At 39.7% G+C, this 12,114-nt stretch overlaps 1 protein-coding gene across 1 annotated transcript in view; it reads right to left on the reverse strand.

Moving 5' to 3' along the window:
- Positions 1-2,613: 2,613 nt before the first annotated feature.
- Positions 2,614-12,114, reverse strand: part of LOC308561118 (uncharacterized protein) — a 115,107-nt gene continuing 105,606 nt past the window's right edge. Inside the window, exons 8-9 of the mRNA XM_081145686.1 lie at positions 5,216-5,323; positions 2,614-4,303 (exon numbers count right to left, since the gene is read on the reverse strand). The gene's annotated coding sequence lies outside the window, so the exon portion shown is untranslated. The remainder of the gene's footprint in view (positions 4,304-5,215; positions 5,324-12,114) is intronic.

Below are 12,114 nucleotides of genomic sequence, written 5' to 3' on the forward strand. Positions count from 1 at the left end.
TTCACCTTAGGGGATTGGAAGGTGTCATGTGGAGAGAGCTATGAAGAGTTGTGTGCCACACACTCTGAAAGACATACTGGCAGTAAACTGAAGCTATGGAGTAGTAGAAGCCACACAGGAGTAGAACTACTATTAAACAAAGCCATGAGATAAAGAGAATGAAAGTAGAGAGAAAAGTCATCCGTAAACACAGTGGGGAAAAAGGAAGTGGAAATAGAGGGAAAAGCAAAGACTAATCAAACTGCCACACCAGAATGGCATCCTGCTAGAGTTACTACCCACCTGCTGCATCAGTTCCCCAAAAGATGTTTCAGGTTTCCACCAGCCTCAGCGAACTTTTCCAAGCACTTCTTACAAACGCGCACCTATTGGGCTCTCCCCAAGAAGAATCCTAGCGAAGGAAGTTTTGTTTATGTAGTTACAGAAGTACTAGTGCAACGAAGACAAAGGGTTTCAAGCCGTGGTCACTGGGAGGATGACTGTGAACTTAATAGAAAATAAAGAGCTGGAAAAGTAGCACCAGAACCCAAAGGAGAGGTTAGGGCTGGAAACGCAAATTAGGAATGCATTCAAGATAGAGTTTAGTGAGTGACAAGAATGAGAGAGAGCGGAGATAGGCAAAGCCCGAGGAAATCACAGAGGTGAGGCCTGTGGTAATGAGGCACAAGTGGGAGCAGGGTGGGGGAATGTGCGAAGAAAACAACAAAGTCAGAAGCCTAGAAACGAAAATTGGAACAACGCTCGCCTTTAAGCCAGAGCAGTGGAGAATTTCATGTGGCTCACCTGCGGAGGCCAAAACCATAGGACCATCTTTGATTCCTCTCTTTCGCTCACACCCTGCATCCAGTCCATCAGCAAATCAGGTTGGCGCAACCTTGCAAATCTGTTCAGAGCCCGACCGCTTTTCTTCTCTCTCGTCCTTTCCACCGGCCTGGTCCAAGCCATCGTCCTCTGTCACCTGAGGCCCTGCAATCATCCCTGCTTCTGCCCTTGTCCCCCGATCTTCTCAGTCCAACACAGCAGCGAGAGGGAGGCTCTTAAAATGTCACGCAGATAACATCACTTCTCTTCCCAAACACCCTTCGCTTGCTACCAAGTCTTTTAAGCCAAAGTGTTTACAATGACCTAGAGCTGCCAGTGCCCACGTGATACCCCCATGTTACCTTTCCCCACGTGTTACCTCTCTACCCTTATCTCCCACTACGGGGCGCAGCTCCCTCTCTCTGCCCCATCACTGGCTTCCTCCTCCTGCTGGAACCTAACAGGCACACTCCTGCATTTGGGCCTTTGCCCTGGCTATCCTATTTTTCTGAAATGTTTGAGTGAGACAGCCAGGGCACAGAATTTAAGGAGGTGAGGTAGTACAAGTGCAGGCCCTGAGAGTGAGGGTCCCCTTAAATGTTGAGGTGTCTCGCTCAACTCACCAAAGCCCTGAGTCCTGCATGCCCTGCAGCTGGTAATATGGTTCTTATTTAGTCTATCAGCTACTCATTTTCTGCATTCTTCCTGTAGAATGTAAGGGCAGAAATCTTTATTTGCTTTGTTGGATACATTTCAAGCACTGGATACAGTGCTGGAACGTTATAGGCTCTCAGTGCGTGCTTGTTGGATGAACAAATGAGGGTGGAATGGCCCAGAAATGTCAAATGCTGCAGGTAAGTCATATGGCCTACAGATTAAAAATGGATTAAAAGATTTAGGATTAAAATGATTGCTGCTTCTTTCTTAAAGCATAGTCAAGTTCAGAAACCCAAATGTAGATAGTTAAAGAATGACGATTAAGAAGTAAAAGCTGTGAATGCAAGGTCTGCTTTCTAGAAACAAGACAGCAATGTTCTAAGAGTAAGGTGGTCAGCATCAATTACCTTTTCTTGGAATTTGTCAGGGAAGTTGAGAAATAAGATCTTAGCTTGTAGGAGTAGGAACAGTGTGGATATGGGGGCGGGCTGGTAACCGTGGTTTGTAAGAAGAGGGAGACCCACAGTTTGCAGAATAAAAGGGAGAGATCCAAAGAGCATTAAGTTGTTGAAGAGGCAAGAGGCAAATGATGTACGGTGCTGTGAGGGGAGAGTAAGAGGGAGGGGAGGAAAACAAAAAGGAAGGAAATAAAAAGACGTGAAGCAGTTCAAAAAAGGAACTGTTTTTGAAGAGATGGTCCTAATGAGTCAGTCAATGAGCACTGCTCTTGAGATTAGCATTACATTATGTATTAGTAGCTCTCACTCCTGCAGTGCAGGCAGGTTTCAGCAAGGTGGTATTTGAACTAACTAAATTGAAGATTAGTCCACAGGAAAAAGGTTCAAGGGTAATAGGTGAAAGACAGTCAAGTCTAAAGATAAACGCAAGTGGAATGTCCAACTAGTAAAATAAAATTGACAATCCTTTTATTCCTCTAACAAAGGACTCCAGGTTTCGTGGCCATTAAGAAATCCACTGAACATCCAACCTTGAAATTTCAGTTGGAAATTAGACCTGCTACCGTATTCCTTAAAGAAGGGGCTTTCTCCTTGAGCAGGTTGGAAAAGAGAGACAATTATCATCAGTGTCTGCAGCCAGCTAGAGGGAGACTCAAAATCACATTTTTTAATTCTTTTTTTAGTTTATTTTATTGTTGAGAGTATTACAGATGTCCCGCATTTCCCCCCTTTGCTCCACTCCACCCATCTCCCACCCTACCCCAGGCCTTCAGCTGTCTGTTTTCTGTGTCCCTGGGCTAAGCATACATGCTTGTAAGTTCTTTCCACATAAGTGCAGAACAAAACTAGAAACATCTGTGCTCTGAGGTTGCACCTGATTCAGTCCCCATTTTAACAAGGCTCATAGAATGGTGGTCAAGTCTGCCATTTCCTAGCAGGACTCGCTCGGTCTTTCCCAGAGGAGTCATCAAGGCACCCATCAATATTTCCACAGGAGAACAGTGGTCCCTTTTCCCAGGACCTTGAAGGATATGTGTGTCTCCCTGGAAGATCCATCTACACATCGCATCCCTTAGTTATTGCAAACCTGCCCCAACTGGGCACACGTTCATTGTCATAGCTTCAGAAAAGTCTGAGAGTGATCAATTTCATTTTTATTGTACCAAAAACATATTTCAAAAATAGGAACCCTTTGAGTAAAACAAATATCATATGTATCCAAAGCACTCAACCACTTTCCAGGCTTACTCAAAATCTTTGTTAGCTTGTATAGAAATTTTAATTGTGTGCATCTGTTTTGTCTTCTAAAGCATAACACAGCTTATACATCAAAAACAGTAAGCACACACCCTTGTTAGCAAATTATATTACTATACAGAGTTTCAGCCCAATAGCCACAGGTGCAAGAGTCAGCGTGTCTGCAGATCTCAGTCACATTCTCTTCTATTATGGGCTATTTCAGCCAGCGTGATCTATAATGAACGTATCGGGTTTTGTGCTCTTTCAGAAGTTCCAGCCAGTGTGTATAAGCCTTTCCTTTGGTCTTGAGAGCGGAAGAGCCTCAGGGAGGGGTGGACAAAATTGGAAAATATAAATAACAAATCAAAAATTACAATTGATTGGATAAACAATTTCCCTTAGTCTGTTTCTTAATAAGTGATCGATTTTATGATCAATATTCATTATTTCCCAGAACATACCAAACTGCTTATTGAACAAATGAATGGCTGAAACTACAATGACACAGAATCAAAAAGGTGAACCAATTTCTTTAATAACATGGGTTGAACGGACTGTCTCATCTTACCTGGTTGTTCCACATCGATGCACTTTTCTGCATAGCCCTTTGGAAAAAGGCTGAAGTTCAGGAAAACAGGGGAGGTAATTCATTAGTCATTAAAAGAAATGGGCTATGGGAGCACATGTTTGCACGTGTGAGGGCTGAGTTGCAGTTTGTGCTTAGCTGTCTTTAGTCTGTTCAAAGTAAATTCTCAAGCTGCCAACCAGGCTCTCCCCAGAGGCATTGTCTTTTGAATTTCGTGTACTCAATGGATGTGTAGAGAATTGAAAAACCCAGAGCACATTCACTTTCTAGATATGTTTGTTTGCTTTTTAATTAAAGAAATGACATACATACCCGGGGTGAAATCATCAAGGTTAAATCAACTTCTTGGTAGAACATGGTCATTTTGTTAGCGGTTCTGTGATAACTTTCAAAGCATTTAATTGAACTTAACCAATTCTGATAAACTGTTATAGACATCCAGGATGTTCTACTCTGTGGTCCCCTTCATCATCTGGAAATAATATGAGGACCAGTACCTTTTGAGATGGCTGTCTCCTTAATTTTTAGTGATTTCCAATGGTCTCGTGTACCTAAAAAGAGGCTGTGGAGAAATGCAGTTGCATTGGCAGTTAGTATTAGCACTCACTTCACCAAATTGCTAACACTAATGTGTGAACAATCTCCAATATCCAGCAGAGGTAGTGAGCAGGAAACCTCTCCTAGTGATGCACACACTGTGGTGGACAGATCTCCAGCTGTGGTTGCTGCAACTCTCCTGCCCCTTTGCAGCCTGTCCAGGACAGAGGAGCCACAGTAGCTTATTTAATCCCTTTGCTCTCTCCGTTCTCATCTCTCATCTCATAGTCCCACAGTGCCTACAACAAATGCCTAATTACCCTGCTCTAAGAGAAATGCTGGACTGATCAATTATGAAAGCAACAAATGATTTACTAGCTTTAAAAAAAAAAAAAAACACAAAAAACACGAAAGAAAGAAAAAACATCACTTACTTAAAGTCAGTCATCCAAGGCTTATCCAAACTACTTAGGAAAATCTCATTAAATCAGGCTCCTCTAATTAGAAATTAGATAATTCTGACAGGAGCAAAGCTAAAGTTTACCTTTGTGCTGTCTGTAAGAAAATATCTATATTTTTGCAAAGCAAAAGAATAACATAAACAAGGCTTAATGATTTTGTAAATCTCAAGTTCTAGGATAGATTCAACATTATGCTAAGCATCTTGACAGCAAGTCCTCAAACTTGAAGCTTTCTTCATCCCGTATGTAAACCCGCACCTACAAAAAAATACTCAGGTTTTCATTGTAAAAACATTCTTAGTTATCACTAAAGAAAGTCTCAGAAAGAGTTTACTAGGTAACATAATTGGAGCCCAGTTGTAATTAAATAGATTTTAATATATGCATAAATGTCTCATTTATATTGCATCAGCACGAATTCAGGCAAGTAACATTTCCAGACAACTGAGATTTTGGCTTTAAGCAGCAATACTTACTTATTTTAATTAGGCAGCTATGACACAGTAGTGAAACGTGGGCGCTGAGACTGACTACTTCTGTTTCTACTGTGGGCAAGTTAGTGTTTCTTGGCTCCAGTTCCTCATCTGTAAAATGGGGATAATAATGGTAACTCTGTAATTTCCTTCTGAGGATTTAATGAGGTGCACGGAAAGGCCTTTAGAGCTATGTTTGTTCCACATTAAATGTTCAATAAGTTCAAGTTACTATTATTTAATCCTTTTTGAAAGAACTTAGGAAAATCTATTGCGCAATTATCTGCCTTACCAATTAGAATGCACTGGGCATCATTTAGCCCATTCTTATTTATTCAAAATCACCATCATGAAAATAATTGCATGGTGCCTTTTTCCTTTACTAAGTCATGTCAGACTTATCCTGCTTGTGTTAGCTTTTAACACTTCTTCATCCCTCCCTTCTCACTGTTTTTCATTATCTGCTAGCTGTATGTCTCTGGGTTTCTAATAGAGCGCCTTCTTTTATACACAGTGGTCCAGATGAGGGTCTGTGAGGAATGCCTGACTCTCCTATGAAGTATGCTACATGTACTTTCTGGCAGCTTTTTTTCTGCATTGCAGGTAAGATTTTTTCCATGTTCTCCTGAATTCTAGAGTCTAGTCTTGATGACTAAATTTGCAAGACATCTGGGTTCTCCATAAGTACAGTACTATTATATGTAAAAGAACTAAGTATATATGTATTTAAAGTACCTTAATCCAGAATTTCCACTGAGACTGGCCATTCCCCAGTTACTAATATTTTATAGAATTTATTTCTATGTCTCATGAGCTCCTCTTAATTGGGACAGGGCCACTGTAATCAGACTTGCTTATTTGGCTTCTGTAGAGGAAGACAACTTGATAATGTATTGTTTCTAGTTCCTCTGTACCACCTACTTTCACCCATGAGTTACATCAATCTAAAAAGCATACAAGCATTGGGGGGATTTTTTTAGTAGAATTTTTACCCAGTCTTTCATCATCTAATCTGAATTCTTCAAAATAAGACTCACATCAGAAAAATGAGACATGGGAAACTGTTAACAGCAAAGTCTCCAAGCATGGTGAGTGCGTTCCTCTAATAGGTTTTCATCCATCAGCATCAGACTCAGCACAAACAGGGTATAGACTTTATCTTACATATGCTACATTGAGGGGGGTTTTTCATCTCATGGAGTGTAACATAAGCTGATGTGGCATTCAGGATTTACAGAAAAGAGATGTATTGTTACCCATCAAGAAAGAACATGTTTTCTCCAGAGAAAAGGTAGATGTCGAAAGACACATATGGTCTAAAATGTAATATTAAAAAATGCTCATATTATTCCTCTTGATGTCAAGTATAAAGGAAGCATGACCTAATTACGCTATTTGATGGTGATCATTTGTGATGGTGAATACCATGGAGATGTCAACTACTGGTAGTGACTTCCTGTGTCTGGTGGCAACGTTTCAGCAGAGAACGGTGTGAAGCAAATCAAGAAGAAAATGGAAGCAAGAGGGGAGGAGATGGCACCCTCAGCCCAGAAATTAAAATAACAGAGTCCCCTAGTTCTGCTGCCAGGCTCAAAATGAATGAGAAAGAGAACCTTACCAACCCTAGTAGCTGTCCTGAGAGGCTTATAGAATCTTTGAAACCACCGGTTTCACCACTAAGGTGTGGGATCTTATTGAAACACAATTAAACTAAACAGCTCACATTCCCTCATTGGAAAATGACATAGCCCAGCAAAGCTACTTGAACACTTAGATTTTAGACCCCAGAATGAATGCCAGACTACATTCATGACCCAACAGATGGTAACTAACCATCCCTGGAACAGTACCATCCTTTGGGTTCAAATCACCTGTGCTTTGACCAAACACCTTGGCCATGGCTAGGGGCCCAGGTCCTGGCTCCAGGTTGAGGCTTTGCCTATGCCTTGGCCCAACACTTTTCCTTCTGTTGGGCCAGGTAAGGAGCTACACTCTGAACTGGAATGAGAGGACAGCTGAATTCATACTTCACCCTGTTCAATACTTCTTAATTCTCACAAAGGTAGGGAAAGAACTTAACTGTTGCAAATCCCCAGAATTTGTGTTTCATTCTCCTAACTTCCCAGTTTTATACAGTATCTTCTCCTCAAATTCCATTAACCACTCACCGCCTCCAAGGGCCATGTCTATTTACTTTACTCATGTTCTCACCCTATCAAAATCTGTTTCCAAAAATGTTGGATTAATTCATACTGGGTGACATAATTTCTTCAAGTACTTCTATCCCCAAGGAGACTTGCTTTATAACAGGATCAATGCTATAAAGACAGTTTCTGATCTGGGGCGCATACGGTGATACACTAGGAAAGGAAAAGAAAATATTAGTTCTTCTATTCATATGTATTTTCCATGTAAAAAATTTAAAAGTTTACTAATATTTGATTTAGATTAAATCTAGCACCCCCATTCAGTCTGCCTTTCAAGTAGTCATATGTCACAGAATTTACACAAAACAACTTAAAGCAGGAACAAGAAGTCCACACTGTAAAAGGGTTGACAGGGCCTCATCAGATTGCTTACAGTTTATTGTGATATATTTACTTAGGCTTACTTACGTAGATTTGTGTGTTATATTTTTATCAAGTTGCAACTAAACTAAGGGGCACAAAATGTTGGAGGAGATTTTAAAATTTATGCAAAAGGAAACAAAAAACACCTTTTCATTGACATCATTCATAAGCTATCATAGCAAAAAAGTTGAAGCTAAAAGCCCTACAGGATTAACAACAACCATAACACCCACAAAACCTTTAAAATAGAGTAAAATATTTATAATTTTCTGCAATAAAATAGAAAGGGCCTATAAAATTATTATCCACCACAATGGGCTCAGCTGATTTTCTCATGACCAAAACCTAGAAAATCTTGTGACACGTATATATGTAAGTTTGCATTTTTCTTTTATAAAGAAGTTCAGGGATATGAATTTGCTGACTTTGGGAAAGAAAACATATTTAATCTTGCCTTTAAAGTTTAACTTGATGTTTCAACCATGGATGAGAAACACTACATTAAAACAAAAAAGACCAAAACTTGGGCTATGAAAAGAATATTTAAAAATTGGTATTTAGAATCACTTCCATTTTAATATGATTTTACTACTGAAAAGACTGTGTCTGTTGCCTATAAAAATCTCCCATATTTTCAAACTTCTTAACAACTTGAAAATAGAATATTGTAACTTGATTAAAAATCCTCCAGATCAAAACTCTCAGAGGAATTTGAATCCATTTGTTAAAAATACAAGAATGTATACTTTCTAATTAGTTTTCAAAGACAACTGATTAACATTTGAAAAGATGACCATTTGCTTGCCAAGGAGCAACACAAATGCCTGTATAATGATGGAGGGAACTAAAAGCTGACTATCACAAATCAAAAAAGGCAGGCACAATGCCTTTTTTCATTTTACCTCCATATTCCTTTTAGCTATAACAGGCATTAAAACAAAATTTTAAAATAAGCTTAATTTAGAACCAGGCCAAGCTAAATCGCAAAATGCTAAACCAACATGATAAAAAAGTTTAAATTATAACCAATCACAGTAATAATAATTTTTGTGAAAGTAAAGAACTTGATACCACTGCTAAATAAAATATTTTATTTCACTTTTGTCTCCTCCAGTTAAAATGTTTGCATATGTTCCATTATGTATGAATAGATTCATGCAAAAGTACATATATAATTTATAAATCAATAAATATGCATATTTTGGGGTAAGTACTCAAAAAAAGTTTATTGATGTGATGTATAATTTTAGAACTTTGGGCCACTCCTTTTAGGAACTTCCTTCTATTTCCTTCTCCTATTCCTTTAAATAAAATTCCTTAGGTGGAATTTCAGGTTGTAGTAAATAAGTGAAAGGCATAGGTACAAAAAGGTAGGTCTTTTCACCTCTGAAAGTATGCTCAGAGTCCATCAGTGGGTGAAGCAGTCTTCAGCACATGTCCCTCCTCAGAGCTGAACTAGATCAGTGAGGAGGGACTAACAGACATAAGTAAAAATTTCTACACAACTGGGTTAGCCTCAAGTTGGAAAACGTGACATTTCTATTTATTCATTTTTTGAAAAATTTTTCATTGATCTTTATTCTCAACAGTTGTTTGAGTTCCCAGGTGCTGGAGCAACAGAGTTGCTTTAAAACTCATTTATTTCTGGAAGAAGTCAACACAGCTCATCTCCCCTTTGCCTAGGGAGGGCCCACAAGAACCCCAACTTTGAAATAAGCCATATGAAACAGTTACACAAATTGCATTTGCAATGTGTCTTTAAATTGCAGGGAGCAGAAGTGCACCTGTGATTTTAAAATATTCCTAACAGTGTCCTCTGGATATGCTCCACCTTCAGCTACCAACATTCTGCCTGCAAATGCTATTCCAGTCATTCTATTTCCTTCCTCAGCCCTTCTGTTGCTCTGCCCACACGTTTCACGGAACTACCAGAAGCCACCAGGCAGGCAGCTGCCACAGAGCACCGAGCAAAGATGATGATTTTAACTTCTTGGGGTATAGTTTCCAAATGCCAGAAAACACAGAATCAAAGAAAATTAGCCATTCTGACAATCACACAGTGCAGACAAGTGGGCAAATTCTATTCTGCCCCCAGTTACAAGAAAGGGCAAACTGTTTCAAGATTTGTTTTGTGTACTTGTGGTTCAGAAATATTTTCCCTGAAAATATGCTGGCAAACCATAGAACAGGCTTAACATTGCATGACATACTTCCATACATGAGCTCCATGATTTCCACTTTCCCTCCAGGCTGCTTCTTTCCAACTACCAAAGAAATACTCATATCAGAACCTAATTTTTATTTTTTAATATGTTTTTATTGATTTTAGAGAGAGAGAAAGGAAAAGAGAGAGAGAGACAGAAACAGCAGTGAGAGAGGAACCTTGATCGGCTGCCTCCTGCCTACCCTCTACTGGGGATTGAGCTAGAAACCCAGACATCTGTCCTGACTGGGAATCGAACTGGTGACCTCTTGATACATGGGATGACACTCAACCAACTGAGCCATAGTGGCTGGGCTAGAACCTAATTTTTAACAATGCAAAACAACAAGTTGCATTTTTTAAGAATAAATATATATGTGGGAAATGTATAAAGAAATGCAACAACCAAATTCATTAACACAGTTACCACATAAAGGGGAGGTCAAGCGGTGCTCTACTGGTAGGTAGCCTTTCTGTCTTAAATTGAGCGGTGAGTGGGTAGTCTTTACACCTTTTGTGAGTCTTAAATGTCTTTTATAATACATTTTTTAGCCCTAATGCCTTCAATTTCCTATGGCGCAAACCTTCTCATTACCTAAACATTCAAAGTAAAGAGACTGAGCCCTAGAGTCAGATAAGTCAAAGTCAAAACCAGATCTGTCACTTACTAGATGAGGCAATTTCCTTAAGCACTATAAAAATTGGTTTTGTTTATTCAGAAATATTCAAAAATAACAGTAACTACTTCAAAAATAACTAGGTAAAATAAATTAAATCATGCAAGCAAGAACTTAGTACTGTGCCTAGCACATAGGAACTACTCAACAAATGTTAGCTTTCATCAGTAATTATTCCACACTTTCTCAATAACGTACTTACCGTGAATTCACTCAACTTTGGACTGTACTCACTGACCATCCCTTTCCATCTTCCCTTTCTAAAGCAACAAGCAAAGTATAGAACACCAAGAGATATGAATCTCAGTCACAAGAAAGCCTTACAGGCCAATTCTATATTCCCCAGTGTTTTAAAACAAACATCTCCTGCTACAGAAAAGAGTCAGTTTTGTACTTTTTTAGCTTCAGGAATTTGGAATGGATTGGCTCTGGTGCCAATGCACCAGAAAGAGTTTCTAATTGACAATAATGTAAGAATAGTCCCACCATGAGTTAGATTCTACAGATACTCAGCGTTTTGGTTTTCCCACAATTCTAGACCTGAACATTATGATAATTATACATGCACACATATAGTGACCACAACCAGGTATTCAGTGTCAGTGTCCTTGGCTGCCACAAACCAAGACACTACTGTAGCGCACAGGAAACTTCTAAGTGCCCCCCTCAAGACAAAGCTGCCCAGCATTTACCAATACTGCCTGGCAGCATGCCATATCATCAGATATCCTCTCACTGAGATGTTTCCCATGGAATCATACAATTACAACAAACATGGGATGCATTCAGCCCCTAAGTTGCCATCACTGCAGACAGGCTGGCTGTTCTCCACGGATTGGGGATGGCTCTGTGTGAGACCAAAGAGGTAATTTCAGCAGCAGCATCAGTCGCTTGGCTAGTTGTTATCAGCATTGCTCAGGGAGCCACGAGGGTGGGAGGTGATCCAGGAGAGATTTCAAAGCCTTTGCTGGTAACATAAAGACCACATCTGCTGTCTGACCATTGGCCATGGCCAATGAACAAAGCCAAGAGGCATTCTATTTTCACTTGATTTTGTTCGCTCTCCCCAGGGTGGTAAATCTACCCACATTAACTGTGGAAGGTTCATTTTACATACATTTATCTTCAGGATGTGTGTAAATACTACATTTTCCTTTGGAGTTGCCTAATGCAGGAACCCTAAGCAGTTCTGTCCCCGGGTTCCAAGATGTGGCTGATAAATGAAGACGGCAACTCCTTTTGTCTTTCAGGTTGCTTATCCCTGATGCTTAAGATAAACTGGCTCAATTATTATCATCGACTTTCAGCTCTTCGCCACAGCCCACACAAGTCAATCTCCAACTCTGTGCTGTGATCAGGTGTCCTGTTTACCCACACTTTGTCTAGCTAGGCTGTGGTTCCAGAGAGATTTCTGTTACCAAAAGTAATCCAAGTCCAGACTATTTAGAATTG

The sequence above is a fragment of the Miniopterus schreibersii genome, assembly GCF_964146895.1.
Source record: "Miniopterus schreibersii genome assembly, chromosome: 8".
NCBI classification, from domain to species: Eukaryota; Metazoa; Chordata; class Mammalia; order Chiroptera; family Miniopteridae; genus Miniopterus; species Miniopterus schreibersii.